The sequence below is a fragment of the Triticum dicoccoides genome, chromosome 2A (assembly GCF_002162155.2).
Source record: "Triticum dicoccoides isolate Atlit2015 ecotype Zavitan chromosome 2A, WEW_v2.0, whole genome shotgun sequence".
Taxonomy (NCBI): domain Eukaryota; kingdom Viridiplantae; phylum Streptophyta; class Magnoliopsida; order Poales; family Poaceae; genus Triticum; species Triticum dicoccoides.
In genome coordinates, this window is record NC_041382.1 from 749,356,682 (window position 1) to 749,377,174 (window position 20,493).

The window sequence follows — 20,493 nt, forward strand, 5'->3', positions numbered from 1 at the left end:
TTAAAAGTTTATTATGATTATTATTTATCTGCCCATAAAGCCCTTTCTGTGATGTCGCCCCGACGTCCGACTGTGGCATTTCTTTTAAAGCCCTTTCTGTGATGTCGCCCCGACGTCCGACTGTGGCATTTCTTTTAAAGCCCTTTCTGTGATGTCGCCCCGACGTCCGACTGTGGCATTTCTTTTAAAGCTCTTTTTGTGATGTCGCCCCGACGTCCGACTGTGGCATTTCTTTTAAAGCCCTTTCTGTGACGTCGCCTCGACGTCCGACTGAGGTATTTATTTTAAAGCCCTTTATGTGGTGTCGCTAAGACGCCCGACTGTGGCATCTTTTTTTTCCCTTATATTTATTTGTTCACCTTTCGAGGCGTCGCTTCAGACACCCGATCGGAAATTATTTATGTTCTGTTGGGATTTCAGGCGGACTACCGCCGTTTCCCTTTTACTTACCTTGTTATGATAATTTTGAATGAACATTGGTGAATATATTCATGACGCATCCATGCATGCATTTGTTATATCTTACGTCCAAACTGTCTTGCGAGTACTTTCAAAGTACTCACTGGCTTGTTGATTTGGCCAGATGCTGACGAAGGCGATTTCATGGATGAAGAGTTCGATAGCGAGTCCGACAATTAGAGGAGTCCCAGTCAGTCTCGTGCGACCCTGGATTTGGTCACTGTTTTATATCCGCTTCCGCTACCAAATAAATTCATCGAGCCTCACCTCGACGCTCGATGAGATGATAGACTTAGAGTCTTGTATTTCTCTCCCCGCTGTGTTTTTCCACCACCGCCCTATCCTCGAGTCAGTAGTATGTCTCCACACCACTGTGTCATGTCCGCCATTATGTATAATTATTGGCATGCTTGTAATAATTTGGTTGAGCAACCGTAGTTCAACCCTGTAATATATTTTATGCTACTGGCTTATTGTATCCAGAAATTGTCTACCAGTGAGGAGAATTTCTCTCATACTGGACTCAAAAGATTGGTTTCTCAATAAATATTTTTATTGGAAAACCGGTCGTGACAAGCTTGGTACCAGAGCCAGGCTGACTGTAGGAAGCCACTAGGTGCGATCGCTAATTGGTTATTACCATGATAGAGCTAATTTATATTTTTGCAATTGTAGTCATTTTCTGTCAGTCAGCATAAATTTATGATCTGACCATGCAGAATTTTTGCCTACTTTTGTAGATGGCCGACGACAGCTGTGAGTCTCAGACCTTCGCCAACGTACCCGATGGGTTCGTCAAGCTTCTTTCTTTCATCATTCAGGTCGCGATGGGGCCATCCGTACGCCCAGTCTTCACACTCTGCCAGCACCGAGTCAACGACAGTCTGACCATGCACCAGGCCGCGGTGCAGTTCAAGGGAGGGCGTGGTGAGTTACGCCGCTTCCGGTTCGTGGGAAGATCCATGCCTACGGAGAGGCATCCTATGCAGATGGCAGCCCGCGAGGCGATAGCTCGTCTCAGGGATGTCCTTCCCGTGATGAAGACTCGTCGTTACCGTTATCTTCTGTGCCATGTGCCTTACACCTGTCACTACGCATACTCCTGCGCCAGAGGAGAACAAGACGTGGCTTTTGAGATGCTCATTGAGTATCTCCGGGCCCTGGAGGCAGCCTTCGACAACCTGGTGGACGACTTCGTAGCTACCCGCATGGACTCGGTCCATGGCTGTGCTGCCAATAGGAGGGAGCTCCTACCCATCGCTTCGCCACTGACTTTTGTCTCGTCATCAGCATCTTTTACGCCTGCTCGTCGCCTGCCTTCTACCGAAGAATTCAACCAAGTCATTGTGCCCACTCCAGCACGCACTACACCAACCTTCGCGCCCACTCCTGTACGTGTTGCTCCGCCCCTGGCAACCGCTCCGTCCGCTCCGCGCAACACTACACGTATGGAGCCTATTAGCGAGGAGGAAGTCGAGTCCCCAACCTCGCTACGCCTCGCCCTCGGCAGGGCAAAGGAGATCGTCAACATCTCCGTCTGAGTACGCTTAGCTGCCGTGTATTGTACCGCTTTGTAAGATATGTACATAGGTTGTGAGAAGTAGCCTGTTTGTGCATCATGTAGGATCTGGAGGAGTGCACTAGCCTAAATAACATGTCAGGATTATGTACGCATATCCTGAGTGATGTATTGTATAATTACCGCCCGCGTGTAAGATATGTAATGAGCAGTCCTTCTCCGTGCGCAAGTCGATTTGTTTTTCTTAAGTAAGCTTGGATATTTAATTATATCTGCCAACTTTATGCATTTATGGTTTTCTTTTGCGATTCTTTCCGCTTTTCTTATGAGTTTTACAAAATATATCCCCAGAGTGAAAAATGTCTCGTCCTTGGACACGCTCCATGCCAACTCCACCAGAGGAAAATTATGATACACAACCCAACAACGAGTTCACTCAGGGACAGTCAAGCCAACAGGGCAGTGAATCGGCACTTTCACAAATGTGCCGCCTTTATGAGCAGAGTCAGCAACAACATCGGGAGATGATGAACCAAGTCATCAACATGGGAAATCACCATGGACAGTATCAACAGCATTCCAAGTTATCTGAGCTACAAAAGACACGTCCTCAAACATTTTCTCACACTGACAAGCCTCTTGAAGCCGAGGACTGGCTTCGAGATATGGAGAGGAAATTAATTATTGCAAAATGTTCAGATCTCGAGAAAGTACTATATGCTCCACACTATCTCACAGGAGCAGCCGCATCGTGGTGGGAGAATTTTCTGCACATGCATCCCAACGAAACTGACATAACCTGGGATGATTTCAAGGAAGGTTTCCGTGGTGCACATATTCCTAAGAGTATTATGAAAATCAAGAAGAGAGAATTCGATGACCTCAAACAAAGGAACATGTCAGTGTCAGATTACAACAGTCAATTTACCCTATTATCCCGCTACGCCAATGAGGAACGTATGACTGAAATCATGAAGTGGAGAAATTCCTTGACGGTCTGGCGCCCGCGCTTAAATGCCAACTGGTCGTGCACACTTTTCCTGATTTTAAAACACTGGTGGACAAAGCCATTACTCTGGAAAATGAGAGACGCAGTCTGGAAGATATCCGCAAACGAAAAAGGGACCAGACGAATCTCGCTCGCAATCACCGAAGCAAGACAGATTTTCAAAAGGGTGGGACACACAAATTCTCATCCAATGCCTCACGCCCAATCAAGAATTTTCATGCAAGGGACAAGGAATTCACCTATCGCCCCGGCGTTACTTGTTACGCTTGTGGAGAAGAAGGTTACTATGCCAAACAGTGCCCCAAGCCAAGGAGTTCAACCCCAAAGCCGAACAACGGCGGCAATAATTCAGCACCCAAGCGAAACAATTTCAATCCCAACAATAACCACAGGAAGGGTCATCTGAACCACGTAACCAAAGAGGAGGCACAAAATGCTCCGGATATCGTACTCGGTACGTTTCCTGTCAACACAATACCTGCAATGGTTTTGTTTGATTCTGGAGCTTCTCACTCTTTCATTTCGAAAAGTTTTGCTTTGCAAAATAAATTTCGATACTTCCTTTGGAGAAATCCATGATCATCAAGTCCCCTGGGATTCAGCAAGTTTCTCAGAATTACTGTCAAAATGTGGTCATTGAGTTCGAAGGATTGGAGTTTCATGCAAATCTTATTGTATTGGAAAATAAAGGATTGGATGTCATCCTAGGAATGGATTGGCTAACCACCAATAAAGGTTTCATCGACTGTTACAACAGGACCGTGATTCTCACACACCACCAAGGGAAGACAATAAGAGTATCAGCCAAGGAAGGAAGAAGACCCCGGCAACCGAGATTAAATAAGGTGGACGTTTCTGAGCTAAACAAGGTTCCAGTAGTGTGTGAATTTCCAGATGTATTCCCTGAAGAGCTGCCAGGCATGCCACCAGACCGAGAAATAGAATTCCGCATTGAACTAGCACCAGGAACCGCCCCCATATACAAGAAACCATACAGAATGGCACCATCCGAGTTGGTCGAGTTGAAGAAGCAAATAAAGGAATTACTGGAAAAAGGATACATTCGAGCCAGCTCCTCACCTTGGGGATCACCAATTTTATTCGCCAAAAAGAAGGATGGAACACTAAGATTGTGTATTGACTATCGAGCACTTAACATGGTCACAGTCAAAAACAAATACCCGATGCCAAGAATAAATGATTTATTTGATCAGCTCGCTCAGGCCAAAGTATTCTCAAAAATTGACTTAAGGTTAGGATACCATCAATTGAAGGTGCAAACGGAAGATATCCCCAAAACAGCCTTCACCTCCAGATATGGACTGTACGAGTTCACAGTGATGCCATTTGGATTAACTAACGCCCCAGCATATTTTGTTCACCTCATGAACAAAGTATTTATGAAGTTTATGGACAAGTTCGTCGTGGTATTCATCGACGATATTCTGGTATACTCCAAGACACCAGAAGAGCACGCAAAACATCTCAGGATTGTGCTAGGAGAGTTAAGAAAACACCAATTGTATGCCAAGTTCAGCAAGTGCGAATTTTGGCTAAGACAAGTAGGTTTTCTAGGCCACGTGCTGACTCAAGACGGTATCGCAGTGGACCCAGAGAAAGTTAAGGCCGTACTTGACTGGAAATCACCAGCCAGCGTAACAGACATACGGAGTTTCTTGGGAATGGCAGGATATTATCGCAGATTTATTGAAGGATTTTCCACCATAGCCAAGCCTATGACACAATTGCTCAAGAAGGATAAGAAATTTGAGTGGACAGAAGCCTGCGAGAAAAGTTTCCAAGAGCTAAAGCGGAAATTAACAACAGCACCGGTATTAATTGTACCCGACATACACAAGAATTTTGAAGTATATTGTGACGCGTCCAGAAAGGGTCTCGGATGCGTGTTGATGCAAGAAGGCAAGGTTGTCGCCTACGCTTCAAGGCAACTTCGCAAGCATGAGGAAAATTATCCCACTCATGACTTAGAAATGGCAGCAGTTATTCATGCACTCAAGGAATGGAGGCATTTCTTACTTGGGAATTGATGTGAAATATATACGGACCACAAAAGTCTCAAATATATTTTCACGCAGCTAGAACTAAATTTACGGCAACGACGCTGGTTGGAATTGGTAAAGGATTATGATGTTGGGATCCATTACCATCCAGGGAAAGCAAATGTAGTGGCCGATGCCCTGAGTCGGAACCCCAGCTCCAACGGAAACTATCTGCACAGCTTGAGGCCCGAATTCCATCAAGAATTTGCCAAGCTCAACTTGATGATGGTAGCAGAAGGCACCATATCAAACTTGGAAATACGACCCAACCTTGTGGAGAAAATTAAAGAAGCTCAGCCCGGTCACCCCAGCATTGAAGGAATTAAAAGAAAGTTGAATATGGGCAAGGCCTCGAAATTCGTCATAGACAATGAAGGAATGTTATGGTACGGAGAAAGGCTATGCGTGCCAAACATAGAAGACCTTAAACAGCAAATTTTAGCTGAAGCACACACCACTCCATATTCGATCCACCCTGGAGGAACCAAAATGTATAAGGATATTCAGGAAAGATTTTGGTGGCACGGTATGAAGAGGGTCATAGCCGCCTTCATTGCATGTTGCGACTCATGCCAACGCATAAAAGCTGAACATCAGAGACCAGCCGGACTACTGCAACCTAACAAAATACCTGAGTGGAAATGGGACGAAATAGGGATGGATTTTATTGTCGGACTACCTCGGTCACGACACGGGAATGATGCCATATGGCTCATCACTGACAGGTTGACCAAAGTAGCACACTTTATTCCAGTGAAGACAACCTACACCACTCAGAGGCTTGCCAGGATTTATCTTTCCCGCATAGTTTGTCTGCACGGTGTCCCGAAGACTATAACATCCGACAGAGGCACTCAGTTCGTCTCAAGATTTTGGGAGCATTTACAACAGGCTCTGGGAACCCAACTAGCCTTCAGTACCGCATACCATCCACAGACTGATGGACAAACTGAACGCGTAAACCAAATTTTAGAAGACATGCTGAGAGCATGTGTCCTCACATATGGAACCAGTTGGGAAGAAAGCCTGCCATACGCCGAGTTCGCGTATAACAATAGCTACCAGGCCAGCCTACAAATGGCACCATTTGAGGCTTTGTACGGACGGAGATGCCGTACCCCGTTAAATTGGTCAGAGACCGGAGATAGCCGCATCTTTGGACCAGACATGCTCAGAGAAGCCGAGGAAAAGGTCAAGCTAATCAGAGACCGACTTAAGACCGCTCAAAGTCGACAGAAGAGTTATTATGATCAGAAACATCGTAGGGTCAGCTTCGAACCCGGTGAGTTCGTATACCTGAGAGTATCCCCTATGAGAGGATTGCAACGATTTAAGATTAAAGGAAAGCTAGCACCAAGATTCATTGGACCATTCTGCATAGTGGCACGAAGAGGCACTGTAGCCTACCAGCTAGACTTACCCGAGGAATTATCCGATGTCCACGACGTGTTCCATGTCTCGCAATTGAGGAAGTATGTAAGCAACCTGGAGAAACAAGTATCCCATGAAAACATTGATGTGCAGCCAGACCTCACTTATCAAGAACATCCCGTAAGAATATTAGAGGAATCTGAAAGGAGGACCCGACAGAAGACCATCAAGTTTTTCAAAGTCCAGTGGAGCAATCACACCGACAGTGAAGCAACTTGGGAAAGCGAGGATTTTCTTTGGACTGAGCATCCACACCTATTTAAGGATCAGCTGAAATCTCGGGGACGAGATTTTTCCTAAGGGGGTAGGTGTTGTGACACTCCAAAATTTTTATTTGGTTTTTATCAAAAACTTTGTGGTTTTTGAGGAGAGGCTATTTAAATTTTTTTTCTTTTTCAAAAAAAAAACCTTCCACTTAAAAAACTTCCTTTGCCTTGGCAAGGATTTTTATTTTTTTCAAACTTTGGTGGTTGATATTTTGAAAACTTCTTCTCTGTTGGTTCCCTCTCAAAATTTATTTTTGGGAGTTTAAATTATTTTTCTTTTAAAATGAAGCTCTATGAAAATTTGAGGATTTTCATATCTTGGAACCACCCTTGACTTTGCATTGTTCCCATGTGGTAAAACCCTCCAAAATCTCCCCTACACCTTGTGATCAACCTAAGTTCTCTGTCCCAACTAATCCAAACAAGTTTTGGATTTTATTCTAATTATTTTCCCTCTCAAATCAATTCTGAAAATTATTTGGAGCCTTAGTGATTTTCAAAGCAAGTACTCTTTTTCACTTGAGTTTTGACCTCACACCAACTCCCCTGGATAGTCCTTTGTACCCACAACTCAGAACCATCTTGATCCACTCCTTCTCTTTTCAAATTTTTCAAAATTCAGTCTCTGCAAGTTTGGACCAGATTTGCCAAATTTGATGAAATTCATATCTACACTACTCCAAAAATTCCACCAAAATTCAGGCAACCTATTTGAGCAATGAGAAGCCACTCCACCAAGTATCAGCTCAAGGAAAAATCCCTAGATTCCATTTTCATTCTGTCGAACACCTGAGCTACACTGTTCCTTTGCAAATTCAGTAAGTTCAGTCTTCAGTGTCGTCTTCGTCCGTCAGTTTCAGTCACGCGGCCACAGTGCCCTTGGCACATTCCTCGCCGCCTCTTCCTCTTGTCCGAAGCTTCACACGCATGCATGGAGCCTACCTGGCGTCGGTAGCTCGCTGGCCCGCCCTCGCCAGCGTCTTCTGCAGCGTCGGGACCTCCCGTGGCGGCCGACAGGAGACACACCACGGCAGAACGCCGTTCAGCGCCGCCCAAAGCCCCCTGGCTATCCGCGTGGCCTCATGCATGCTAGCGCACGCCCGTGGCACAGCCACCGTGGCCGGCAAGCATGGGACGAGCTCTCCGCCGCCGACGGGCCCGCGCCATCCCCGTTCCGTCGAGCTCGCCCTTAACACCCAAACCCCGGCCAGTTTAGCACCAAAATGGACCCATTGAACCCCCGTGATGACGCTCGACCCCCTAACCACCCCGACCGAGCACTGCGCCACCGTAATCACTCGCCGGTGATCCTCGTTCACGGCAACCGCCTCGGACCGCCTATATAAAGGGGCCCCGAGCTCACTCTCGTGCACGCAGCATCACCACTCCTCACCAACACCCCGCCAGGCCACTAGGGGGACCTCGAGGAGGTCTTCTCCCCCAGCTCCGGCCGCCTCGCCCCGCCTCGGCCTCCAGCTCGATTCACTCTGGTGAGGCCATCTCCGGCGCCCAAACCTCGTCCGTAGCCCTCTTCCACACCTAGCACTCTAACCCCCTCGTCAATTTGAACCTTGCAGCCCTCTCCGCGAGCTCCATCTTCGTCCGAACCACCGTTCGCCGGAGCAGGGGCCGCCGTCGACACAGTGCTCGCCGGCGAGCGCCACCACCACCAATCGATGCGGAATGGCGCCCTGAGCACGGAGGTACTCCCCGATCTCCCTGCCTCACCGTGGATCGCCGCCGGCGACCACCGCGGCTCTCGGGCGCCGACGAGCTTCGTCCGCCCCGTTTGAATGTTTAAACCTGACAAGTGGGACCCCACCGTCAGCCTCTCTGCTCTCTCCTCTGAATCGTTTTCTGGAAGCGCCTTCGGGCAGAATGCGTTTTCTCTTTGGGCTGGCGTAGTTTCTGCCGAAGCGTTTTCTGTTTTTATAAACTAACCCCTCAAAATCTTCTGTTTCATTACAGATGAGTCCCTAGACAAAAACCTTTATAACTATTAAACAGAAAAGTATTTTTGATTGATTCTTCTTCTGTTCTCTTTAAAATTTTGTCTAGTTTTTTATCAGATTTATTTGAAAAATATTTCGTATAATTTCTGTGCACTCCTTGGTATTTACGATAGCGCATATATTTTCTTTATACCGTAGATACCGAAGGAGGTGACGGAGCCGCGAACTTCACCGAGCTAGGCACCGACTACTCCGAACCAGGCAAGCATGTTTGAACTTTTGATATGATGAGTGTCTTGGCATGTTTTGCATTTAGTTAGTTTCATGGCATGTTGAGAAGCATATCGATGAACGTTATTTTATGTGATAATAAGGTAAGTGAGTTCGATGATCCATACATGGATGAATGTGAATATGAATGGCCATGTGTTGGCATGAGGACGGGTAAGATGGCAGTGTTGTAGCATGCCAGTCTTACGCCAGACTATGTGACTTCAGCATCAAACCGTATTGGTCCAGTACCTCTCATTTCCTTCCATGTACTACCACATGTTTTCCGCAAGGAATATGGTTTAGTAAGTTGCAAACCACTTTCATGGTACACACCAAAGAGGAGAGGCCGTGATGATGGTTCCATGGCCCTGGATTAAAGCCAGTCATCCGGTCAGGGGGCATGGGTGTTTCCGGTTGGGACCGAGAGGGGGGCACCCCTTAGAGCGCGCGTATATAAATTTGATCCCATGCTATTCGAGATTGTGATCTCCCCGTCTCAAAAGTTTTTCTTGGACGATGTCTAGGGTGATTCCTAGCATCCAGAGGTATGATGGGTGTGTACTGGTTAGCTGTGTTTTCTTCTGAAATACAGAGGTATGATGGGTGTGTACTAGTCCTTTGTGACTACGGAAATCCGTTGGCTGTGGGAATAATTTTGTACAAACTCTGCAGAGTCATATATCCCTCCAAATCATCTATTCCATGTCCACGTTCGTATTATCTTTTCCTAACAATGACAGTGTTGATGACAGAGACTCCGGTGTTTCGCATGAGTGATAATTCCGGTTAAATGATATTCTTGTGGATGGACTAACCCTTTTATTCTTATGAATTAAAAGTTTAATATGATTATTATTTATCTGCCCATAAAGCCCTTTCTGTGATGTCGCCCCGACGTCCGACTGTGGCATTTCTTTTAAAGCCCTTTCTGTGATGTCGCCCCGACGTCCGACTGTGGCATTTCTTTTAAAGCCCTTTTTGTGATGTCGCCCCGACGTCCGACTGTGGCATTTCTTTTAAAGCCCTTTCTGTGACGTCGCCTCGACGTCCGACTGAGGTATTTCTTTTAAAGCCCTTTATGTGGTGTCGCTAAGACGCCCGACTATGGCATCTTTTTTTTCCCTTATATTTATTTGTTCACCTTTCGAGGCGTCGCTTCAGACACCCGATCGGAAATTATTTATGTTCTGTTGGGATTTCAGGCGGACTACCGCCGTTTCCCTTTTACTTACCTTGTTATGATAATTTTGAATGAACATTGGTGAATATATTCATGACGCATCCATGCATGCATTTGTTATATCTTACGTCCGAACTGTCTTGCGAGTACTTTCAAAGTACTCACTGGCTTGTTGATTTGGCCAGATGCTGACGAAGGCGATTTCATGGATGAAGAGTTCGATAGCGAGTCCGACACTTAGAGGAGTCCCAGTCAGTCTCGTGCGACCCTGGATTTGGTCACTGTTTTATATCCGCTTCCGCTACCAAATAAATTCATCGAGCCTCACCTCGACGCTCGATGATATGATAGACTTAGAGTCTTGTATTTCTCTCCCCGCTGTGTTTTTCCACCACCGCCCTATCCTCGAGTCAGTAGTATGTCTCCACACCACTGTGTCATGTCCGCCATTATGTATAATTATTGGCGTGCTTGTAATAATTTGGTTGAGCAACCGTAGTTCAACCCTGTAACATATTTTATGCTACTGGCTTATTGTATCAAGAAATTGTCTACCAGTGAGGAGAATTTCTCTCATACTGGACTCAAAAGATTGGTTTCTCAATAAATATTTTTATTGGAAAACCGGTCGTGACATCGGCGAAGAGGATCAGAGGCCATCGGTGGGGCGGCTCCGGGGGGTGTGGACGAAGCGTCTCCAGTGGGGAGTACGAATGAGCTGCTGCAGATGCACTGCGGTTGACGAGAGTACCGGCGAAGCAGATCCGGCACTATGGACAAGGCCGGCACTGAATGGGCTGTGGTGAAGTGGTGGATGAGCAGTCTACTTGTATCTAGTGGAGGTGGGAGGGGTAGATGCAGCCGTAGAAGCAGATCCGACGAGGTGGACGCCGCTGGCAGTGAATGGGCTCTGGTATGCCGGTGGATGAGCAGTCTAGGGTTTCGAGAGGGGAGGGGTAGAAAGGCCGATGAAGTACGGACGGCGTGATGTAAGATGCTCTGGTGCCGTGGAGTTAGTCGTTTTTGCGGGACTGGGAGAGGAAATGGGAGTGCCGTGTGGTGGGGGGAACCGGAAGTTACCAAAGCAGCCCCGACCTATTATGTAGATGAGGGCGGTATTGTTACTGTTGTTCTCCGTGCACCGAGGACAAAAGGGGAATTTCGCATGCTAAAGACTAGGTGGCAGAAATTTTAGAAGGAGGCGGGAGATTTTACCGCCCGCGGGATCGTTCGTATCCAGTTTGAACTAATTTTGGACCGTGCTAGCGGGAAGGTCATGCAAGACTGTGTACACGGGGCACGTGTCAGCAGTTAATAACTGGTGTGAAGTCCACCCTAGAAAAAAGACAATAACTCAGGATGATGCGCCGATAACTTGGACGTTCACACGGGCGCGACCAATCGTACGGGTGTAGAGGCGCATTCACAAAAAAGGGATCAAACGCTCAGCCTATGTATTTCTCGTGTAAATAGATAATTTAGTGCCATTGGTTATTTACTTTAAACATAGTGCATTGATGTGTTAGTGTAGAGGTGCACAAAAACAAATGGATATTGCAGTACCACAAAAGAAATGGATATTGTAGTCCGCTACTTAAATGTGTTACCTCATATGATTACATAGCCTCCATTTCATAAATTGCATACTCGCTGAATTCATATATGAATATTACATATATTACTTCATAATAGAACCTTAAATCATCCAGGACTAATGAATTTGAATGCAAGAGTAACAATGGTGCATGTACATGATAGCTACATTGGTTGTTTGAAGAAACATCACTGTAACTTTGGCATGCACAGTTGAAATTTAGATAGAAAAAATGTGATATGTGAGTGTCCAATCTTTATAGCGTTGAATCGATATTGTACCTTTGGCCACGATACGAAGTAGATATTGATTTATGTTCAAGCAATGCACGTCCACGATCGCTAGATAGTGATACGTGAATGAATTGTCCAATCTCTCTCACACGCATAGATATCTCATTTCCTCGTGGGCATCAGAATCACACACGCACACTTTGTGTATTTCTCTCCCTCTGTCAAGGTTAGAATTCTTCTTTCTACCCCGTCCTACAAGTCACTCACACAGAAACACACACGCTATCAGTGTCAAAACCGGTGGATCTCGGGTAGGGGGTCCCGAACTGTGCGTCTAAGGCGGATGGTAACAGGATGCAGGGGACACGATGTTTACCCAAGTTCGGGCCCTCTTGATGGAGGTAATACCCTACGTCCTCCTTGATTGTTCTTGATGATATGACAATTATAAGGGTTGATCTACCATGAGATCGTAGAGGCTAAAACCCTAGAAGCTAGCCTATGGTATGATTGTCTCCTGTCCTTCGGACTAAACCCTCCGGTTTATATAGATACCGAAGGGGGCTAGGGTTACACAGAGTCAGTTACAATCTAAATATCCGTATTGCTAAGCTTGCCTTACACGCCAAGGAGAGCCCCATCCGAACACGGGACGAAGTCTTCAATCTTGTACCTTCATAGTCCAACAATCCGGCCAAAGGATATAGTCCGGCTGTCCAGAGACCCCCTAATCCATGACTCCCTCAGTAGCCCCTGAACCAGGCTTCAATGACAGTGAGTCTGGCGCGCAGATTTGTCTTCAGCATTGCAAGGTGGGTTCCTCCTCCGAATACTCCATAGAAGATATTGAACACAAGGATAGTGTCCGGCTCTGCAAAATAAGTTCCACATATTCTATCAAAAAAATAAGTTCCACATACCACCGTAGGGAGAATAATATTTCCACAAATCTAATCTACTGACACGTTTTCACAGCATGACATCATGCCATGGCCCGGTTATTATTCGAACCGTTTTTCTCAACCATCACAGCACATATCGCGAGGCGGTTTTCCTGACACGTCTTATCAAAGCAGAGATCGTGTCCCCCTTATTACGGGATTCTCATCAGTACGGACGTGGGTAACCCAATCGTGCTTGTTGGTATGACTCCCCAATTTTAGGCAAGTCCCAAATGGCCACGAGGAGGATGCTTGATATTCACCCTCTTTATAAAGAGGTCAAGGCCTGTCATTTTTTCCCCTCTCGTGCTCAATCGAATCCTTCCCCCGCCTCGAGTTCCAACACCCAAGGCTCAGGTCAGGCACTTCGGACCTTCAACCATGTCCGGATCCAACCTCCAAGTTCGGTGGATGCCTTCCTCTGTCACAGAGGAGGACATCAAGAAGCTGAGAGAGGCCAGGTATCTAACCGCCGAAATCTCGCACAGGCTGCCCGCCCGAGGGCAGGTCATCCCCACTCCCGAACCCAACGAGAGTGTTGTGTTCATATCTCACTTCCTCCGAGGGCTAGGCCTCGCTCTGGATCCCTTTGTTAGGGGGCTCATGTTCTATTATGGGCTGTATTTCCATGATCTGGCCCCGGATTCCCTCCTTCACATCTCGCCGTTCATTGTCGTTTGTGAGGCCTTCCTCTGCATTACCCCACACTTCGGCATGTGGCTCAAGACCTTCAATGTGAAGCCGAAGATGATCGAGGGGAGGAACACAGAGTGCGGAGGTGCCGTAATAAGCAAAAGCGTTGAGGCTGCATGGCCAGAGGGTTCTTTCCCGAAGGTGTCCAGTTTGTGGCAGCGGGAGTGGTTCTATATCACAGCTCCCTGGAGTTCCATGTGGGTAGCTGCCCCTACCTTTCGCTCAGCCCCCCACCACAACTTACGTCATGGATTAACAAGGGGCTGAACTGGGGGCCAGTAAATGATGTGCCGATATTGCAGAGTCGCATCCGAGATCTCCTTAAGAGAGATGTCAGCCTGGTCTCGATAATGCAAGTTATGCTAGTTCGTCGTGTCCCGCCTTGCAAACGTCGACCCCTCCGTATGTGGGAGTTCAACCCGGAAGGACCGCGAACTATTCAGCACTTCCTCGGCATGACGCTCGAAGAGATGTACAAATTGTTCTTCGTACCCCAAATAAAGTGTCCGGACACCACCGAGGATGCGGGTCTGAGCTGTAATCGCCCTGATACCCAAGTAGGTAATCGCATGGCCGAACATGCTATCTTTTTATTTATCATAACATCATTCTGAAAAGTCGCACTTTGACCAGGACTGGATAACCAAGGCGAAGATGATCAGGTGTTCGGCCCCTCTTCCTGAAGGCCTGGCCAATCCCATACTAGACAGAATGCTCGAGCCGGTGCCTTATCGGGCGCCCTCAGGGGAAGATAAAGGGAGGAATACGAAGGATGAAAGCGGGCCTCTCTCACTATTCGTCCAAACTGGGGGAATTAGCGCCTCCGTGAGGGAGGATTACCAGGGAGAAGAATTTGACATTCCCTCTCCCCAAGGAAGGAAGAGGAACACCTTTGAAGTCCCGGAAACAAAGGTTTTCAAACGGGGGAAGAAATCTTCGCCAGAGGGTCCCGTCTTGGAGGGTACTCTTGCCACACAGTGCCCGCAAGGGGATCAGCCCTCTACCGAGCTGTAAGTAATCAAAAAGTACTCAATAGTGAAAATATCTTACCTTACTTCTGAAGACAATAACCGAAGCTTATATCTTATAGTTCGGATCGTAGCCCTTCCCGACAGAGTTCGTCTTCGGGGGATCTTCTTCCGGAGATGATGGAGAGCGAAACACCTCCTGCTGCCACCCCGCCTCATGAGGCGGGCGACCCTGAAGTGTCATCGCGGAGGGTTTCTCCTGATCTGCCAAGGCCAGAAGGTAATACTTTGGCCACCCGGAGTCCTCAGTATTCGGCTCCTAGAGATAGCAATAGAAAGAGTCCGGAACCATACAGTGTGCGGTCGGATGCACTGAAGGATCTTCTGGAGCAAGCGGCCATCTCAGAAGCGCATCGTACGCTAATGGGCACATTAATTGAAAGGATTTCATCCACCGAAAGCGGGTTGCATGGGATTATGAGTCTGCTGAAAGGCTTTGAGGTACGTGAAATAGTGTATGTTTTTGACAGTACCGCGCACGTTAGGTGTGCCTTATGCAGATAGTAGCCCCTGAGACTCTTGTTGCTGTCGAAAACGGCGGCAAACAGAGGATCATAGTCCCAGGTAATAACTAGACCGCCTTTATGTGCAGGTAGCTGAAGGTCCGGTGGCTAGCCGGATTGATGAGTTTGCCGAGCTAAAGTGGCAACTTGATGCGGCAGATGTCGACATCGTGCTTGTCAACAAGCGGCTTGACGAGGAACAGGATAAGTGATTTCTCTGGTGATCAACACATAGTAAGAGGAGCATGATGCTGGTATCTTTAATATGTTGTGACTGCAGATGGAGCTGCCACCAGGGAGACCCTTCGGGTGGAGCTTGCCCGAGCCAAGGAACAAGCAAGAAATAGCGATGCGGCCGCTCTAAAGGCGGTCGAAGAGTTGAGGGACGAACATGCCGCGCATTGCCAGAGCAAGGAAAGAATAGCCAGGATGGCCGTTGAGTTGAAAGATGCCACCGACCATTACTAGCTTCTTGATTAAGAAAGCCGTGCGAAGGCAACGGACCTGGAGAAGGCCATGGTAGCAGCCAAGGATGCCTGCTCCAAAATACGAGCGACGAGGGAGGAGCTGCATCAAGCTGGAGATATCACAGCTGGGAAGCACTTTTTGTTGCGGACTAAGTTCGGAGATCCAAAGTATGCCCCTCTTGATCAACTATGGAGTTCGGGAGACGCATACGTGGATTTGGCAGCAAGTGCTGCTGATGCGGTCAAGTACTTCAAGGATCAAAAAGATCGTGAAGTGGAAAAGCTGTTCTGGTCACAGTTCCATGCTCCAATACGTCCGCTGCTATTGAATGAGGAAATGGCCAAGTGGGCCAAGCTCCATAGGTTGTCTGGACTTGCCATGAGGTCTGTTGTGGATCATCTGTGGCCGGGAGGGCCAAGACCGAATAGTTATTTTAGTTTAGTGCAATAATTCCTTGGTGTTGTGCCACACATCGACGCTATGAAGAGGTTGGCGTGCATAGAGGTTGCGCGGATGGCACTTGCTCGTGTCAAGACATACTGGGCAGAGATGGAGGCCACCACTATTGCAACACAGGGTTCGGCCGTGGGCCGAGTGGCTGCCGAGCACTACTTTGAAGAAGTCCTTGAGGGCGCTCGTTCGATAGAGGCTCAGTGCTCGAAGAATATTATGTTCTAGTGACATGTATTCCCATTGTAAAAACAATGTTTTATTGAATTATAAAGGTTGTGTTTATACTTTTGCCCGAAAGTATTATGATGCCTCTTGTGCGGCCGTTTATGTATATATGTATCTAACCTAAAAGATTGCAATCGTCGGTTTCAGCCCCCATGCATATAATGCGGGGGTGTTCATAAAAAACGTATATTCACACTTGATCCAATGTCTTGGTCCATGAAGGAGGTGGTAGCACAGCGAACGAGGCAATCCGACTATATTGCTTTAACACTTTCACTTAGCCATAGGAGTTTGACGGTGGGACTACTAGATAGCCCCTGGTACCTCCGCGCTCGTCCGAATACGGGGCGCGTATGTACATGACCGGGGAACGGCCCTTCGTTAATGCGGAGGAATCCCGAAGATTCCGCTAAGTCATCGAGTGGTTGACCAGTCTCGCGCTTTATCATGACAGTCAGTTTTCGGCTTTCTCTACTTAGTTGCTCAACCGGATGAACCAGGGCACAATCGCAGTAGTTCTCCCAGTGCTACCTTAGCCGATATAGCAGAACATAAGGTACTAAAACATGCGAGCCGGGCAAACCCAACATTTGACCAAAGACATGATTCGGAGCTGATGCATATTGGGCCAAACTCGCGACAACGAACACTCCCTAAGGTATTCGGTCTTTATAATATATGTCAGGCTGAACAATGCCCTTAATAATAAACCCCGAGTGTCCAGGCACATGCAATATCCTGACATGCCAATAACGTCAGCATCCTTCTCGGTTGTATTGAGTATCCGGAGGATGTGAACAACAAGAGACAGTAAAAAAGGTTTACGCAGGGTCTTAATCTGAAAAGAAACCTTTGAGCGGGTCCCTGCTGCACGTCTTCGCCTGTGTCTCCGGTGTGCCGTGTCCTGGACGAGTGTAGCACGATTGTCATCTGTAAAAGAGAAGAACTTAGGTGACAGTTGTCGTGCCAGAAAATTGGTTATTATCAATAAACCATTAAAATTCAAGATAAGTCAAGTTGAGCCAAACTAGCCCTGATTACATGCGGGAAGCCCCGTGTACCGTCTATGAGGGTTTAACCCTCAAACCAAACTCATGTATATGTAGTGACGCACCAGACTCATCTAACCGTGTCCGTGGTCTTGACGACCTGTCATTTTTCCTGGTTGCTGAGGTCATCTAGTGCTCGGCTGTTAAAGCCGCCGCACATTCTTCCGCGCGTAGAGAACGCTGAATATTTCCAATAACTGTGATGGTGCCACGTGGACCGGGCATCTTAAGCTTGAGAGAAGCACAATGCGGTACTGCATTAAAACGAGCGAAAGCCGCTCTTCCGAGTAGTGCTTGATAGCCACATCGGAATGGAGCGATGTAGAAAGTTAACTTTTCGCTTCGGAAGTTGTCGGAGAACAGAATACAACCTCTAATAATAGAGAGCCCGTACAGCGAGCCTCTGGGCCTGGTATTACTCCCTTGAAGGTAGTATTACTGTGGCTTATTTTTGTCGGGTCTATCCCCATTTTGCGGACTGTGTCCTGATATATCAGATTTGGACCACTGCCCGCCGTCCATAAGGACTCGTGTGAGATCGTATTCATTTATTATTGGGTCTAACACCAGGGCAGCCAATCCTTCGTGTCGGATGCTTGTCGCGTGATCCCCGCGATCAAAAGTGATCGGGCATGCCCACCAGAGGTTGAACCTAGGGGTGATGCGCTCTATGGCGCCTATGTCTCAGAGTGCATGTTTGCTTCTCCTCTTCGTCACATGGATCATGTTTACTATTTTAACCTCTGGTGGGAATTTTTTCTGTCCTCTAGTGCTTTGCTGGCGAGGTTCGTCATCGTCTTCGCTTGGTGTCTCCCCCCTATGTTGGGCGTTTAGCTTACCGGCCTGCTTGAAGACCCAACATTCTCTGTGGGTGTGATTTGTAGGTTTATCAAGGGTGCCATAAATCTGACATAGTTTGTCAAGAATCCTGTTTAGGCCAGAAGATCCATCTCTGCTGCCTTTGAAAGGCTTTTTCCGCTGACCTGGTCGAGAGCCCCTGAATCCGGCGTTTACCGCCGTATTAGCTGGTCTATCTTCTTTATTTCGATGCTTGTTTTTATTGCGTCGTGGTTTTCCATTGCGATCCTGATTTCGGATGTGCTTGGGTCGTTGGTGCTACTGCGGGCTAACCAGCTATCTTCGACCGCGCAAAAGCGGGTCATGAGGCTTGTCAGGGCTGCCATTGTTCTCGGTTTTTCTTGGCCAGGGTGTCTGGCGAGCCATTCGTCTCGGACGCTGTGTTTGAAAGCTGCTAAGGCTTCGACGTCCGGACAGTCGACGATTTGGTTCTTCTTATTGAGAAGCCTATCCCAAAGCTTTCGGGCTGACTCTCCGGGTGTTGAATTATATGACTTAAATCGTCTGCATCCGGAGGTCGGACCTAGGTCCCTTGAAAAATAGCCAAGCATCCTCGAGCTCCTCCCAACTTCCAATTGAGTTTTCAGGGAGGCTTTTTAGCCAGTGCTGAGCTGGTCCATTAAGCTTGAGGGGCAAGTATTTGATGGCATGGAGATCGTCTCCACGAGCCATATGGATATGGAGGATAAAGTCCTCAATCCAGACCCCAGGGTATGTGGTCCCGTCGTACGCCTCTATGTTCACTGGTTTGAATCCTTCTGGGAATTCATGGTCCAGCACCTCATCGGTGAAACATAGGGGGTGTGCAGCACCCCTGTATTTGGGTGCATCATGGCGTAAGGACGGTTGTAGTATTCGGTTTTGATTTTGTGTCGGAGCATGCTTCCTAGATCTATAGATGGATCTGGTCATACTGGATTTTTGGTGCAAGTCCTCATGTAGATCGTGTGTTGACTTATGTGCGACCTTGTTAGCCGCTCTATCACGGTCACAAGGTAGTTGACCCGGCCGGTTAGCCATATTATTTTTTGGTCGTGTGGGCTCTAAGGCCTCATCGTCGAATTCAGGTAATAGCTTGCGCTTTGGATAGCTCTTTGTGTGGTAACTTCCACCATACTTTTCTTCGTTGTCGAGCACTTTGTCCCACCTGCTGTTGAGCGTATTTTGTGCGGCCTTAAGCCTTTGCTTCTGCTTCTTCAGACTCCTCGTTGTGGCAATAAGCCTTCAACGGAGGTTCTCTTGCTCCAAGTGCGTTTCCGGGATGATGTGTGCATCTTCGTCCGGACTGTTTTCCTCCCCAGAGGGGGTTTGATGAGGTTTATCCTCGGCGTCGCCATGTTCGGATGTCGGATCCGTACTATGTTCGCCGTTTGCAGCTTCATCGTGCTCTGCTGCTGGGGCGATGTGGTCGTCTTTTCCTCTGGAGTCGACTGGAGTGTTATTTTCTCTTGCGCTGTTATCGCTGTTTTTGCCGAGGCGGGATTTGGAGCGGTGCCTACGCCGACGCTTTGTTTGTTTCTTGGAGGGATCATCCTCCGCTGTCTCCTCCCGTTCCTCGTCATCGTTTTCTTTGGGTGTATCCACCATGTATATGTCATGTGATGAAGTGGTTGTCCAATGGACTGTGGACACTTGTTCCTGTTCCTCTCCTGCATCGTCGTCCATGCCGTCGATGTCTGCGGAGTCGAAATCGAGCATGTCGTTAAATCATCGACATTGGTTACTAAGTGGGTGGTGGGTGGGCAGCGAATTTCTTCGTCCTCCGCATCCCATTCCAGCCGGACTTAGTTCGGACAAGGTTCTCCTAACAAGGAGTGAGACCTTAATGAATTTAGCACATCGTCGAAAGGCGGGTGTTGAAAGATATCCGCGGAGGTGAACTCCATGATCGGCGCCCAATCGGGTTCGATAGGCACGGATGCAGGCGGCTCAGAGTCCATGGCCGAAGACGAATCCCGTAATCTGGCGACACGGCTCTCGTAAGGGGTGAAGTCAGTATCCGGCTCCATCACGAATGAGAGTGCGGCCTCCATGGCGGGGTCTATCCCTCCGTCCTCGGATGGCCCAATTTTCTCCGGATTGAAGGCCGGAGTAGTTGCAGATGCAATCTCCCAAACACTGTCCGACGGCAGAGTTACGTCATACTCATTGTGATTATGCGGCGCACCTGGCATGGGCTCGAATCCGTCGAAGATCAAGTCTCCGGGGATGTTGGCGGTGTAGTTTAGGTTTCTGAACCTGACCTGATGGCCAGGGGCGTAGCTCTCGATCTGCTCCAGATGGCCAAGCAAATTGGCCC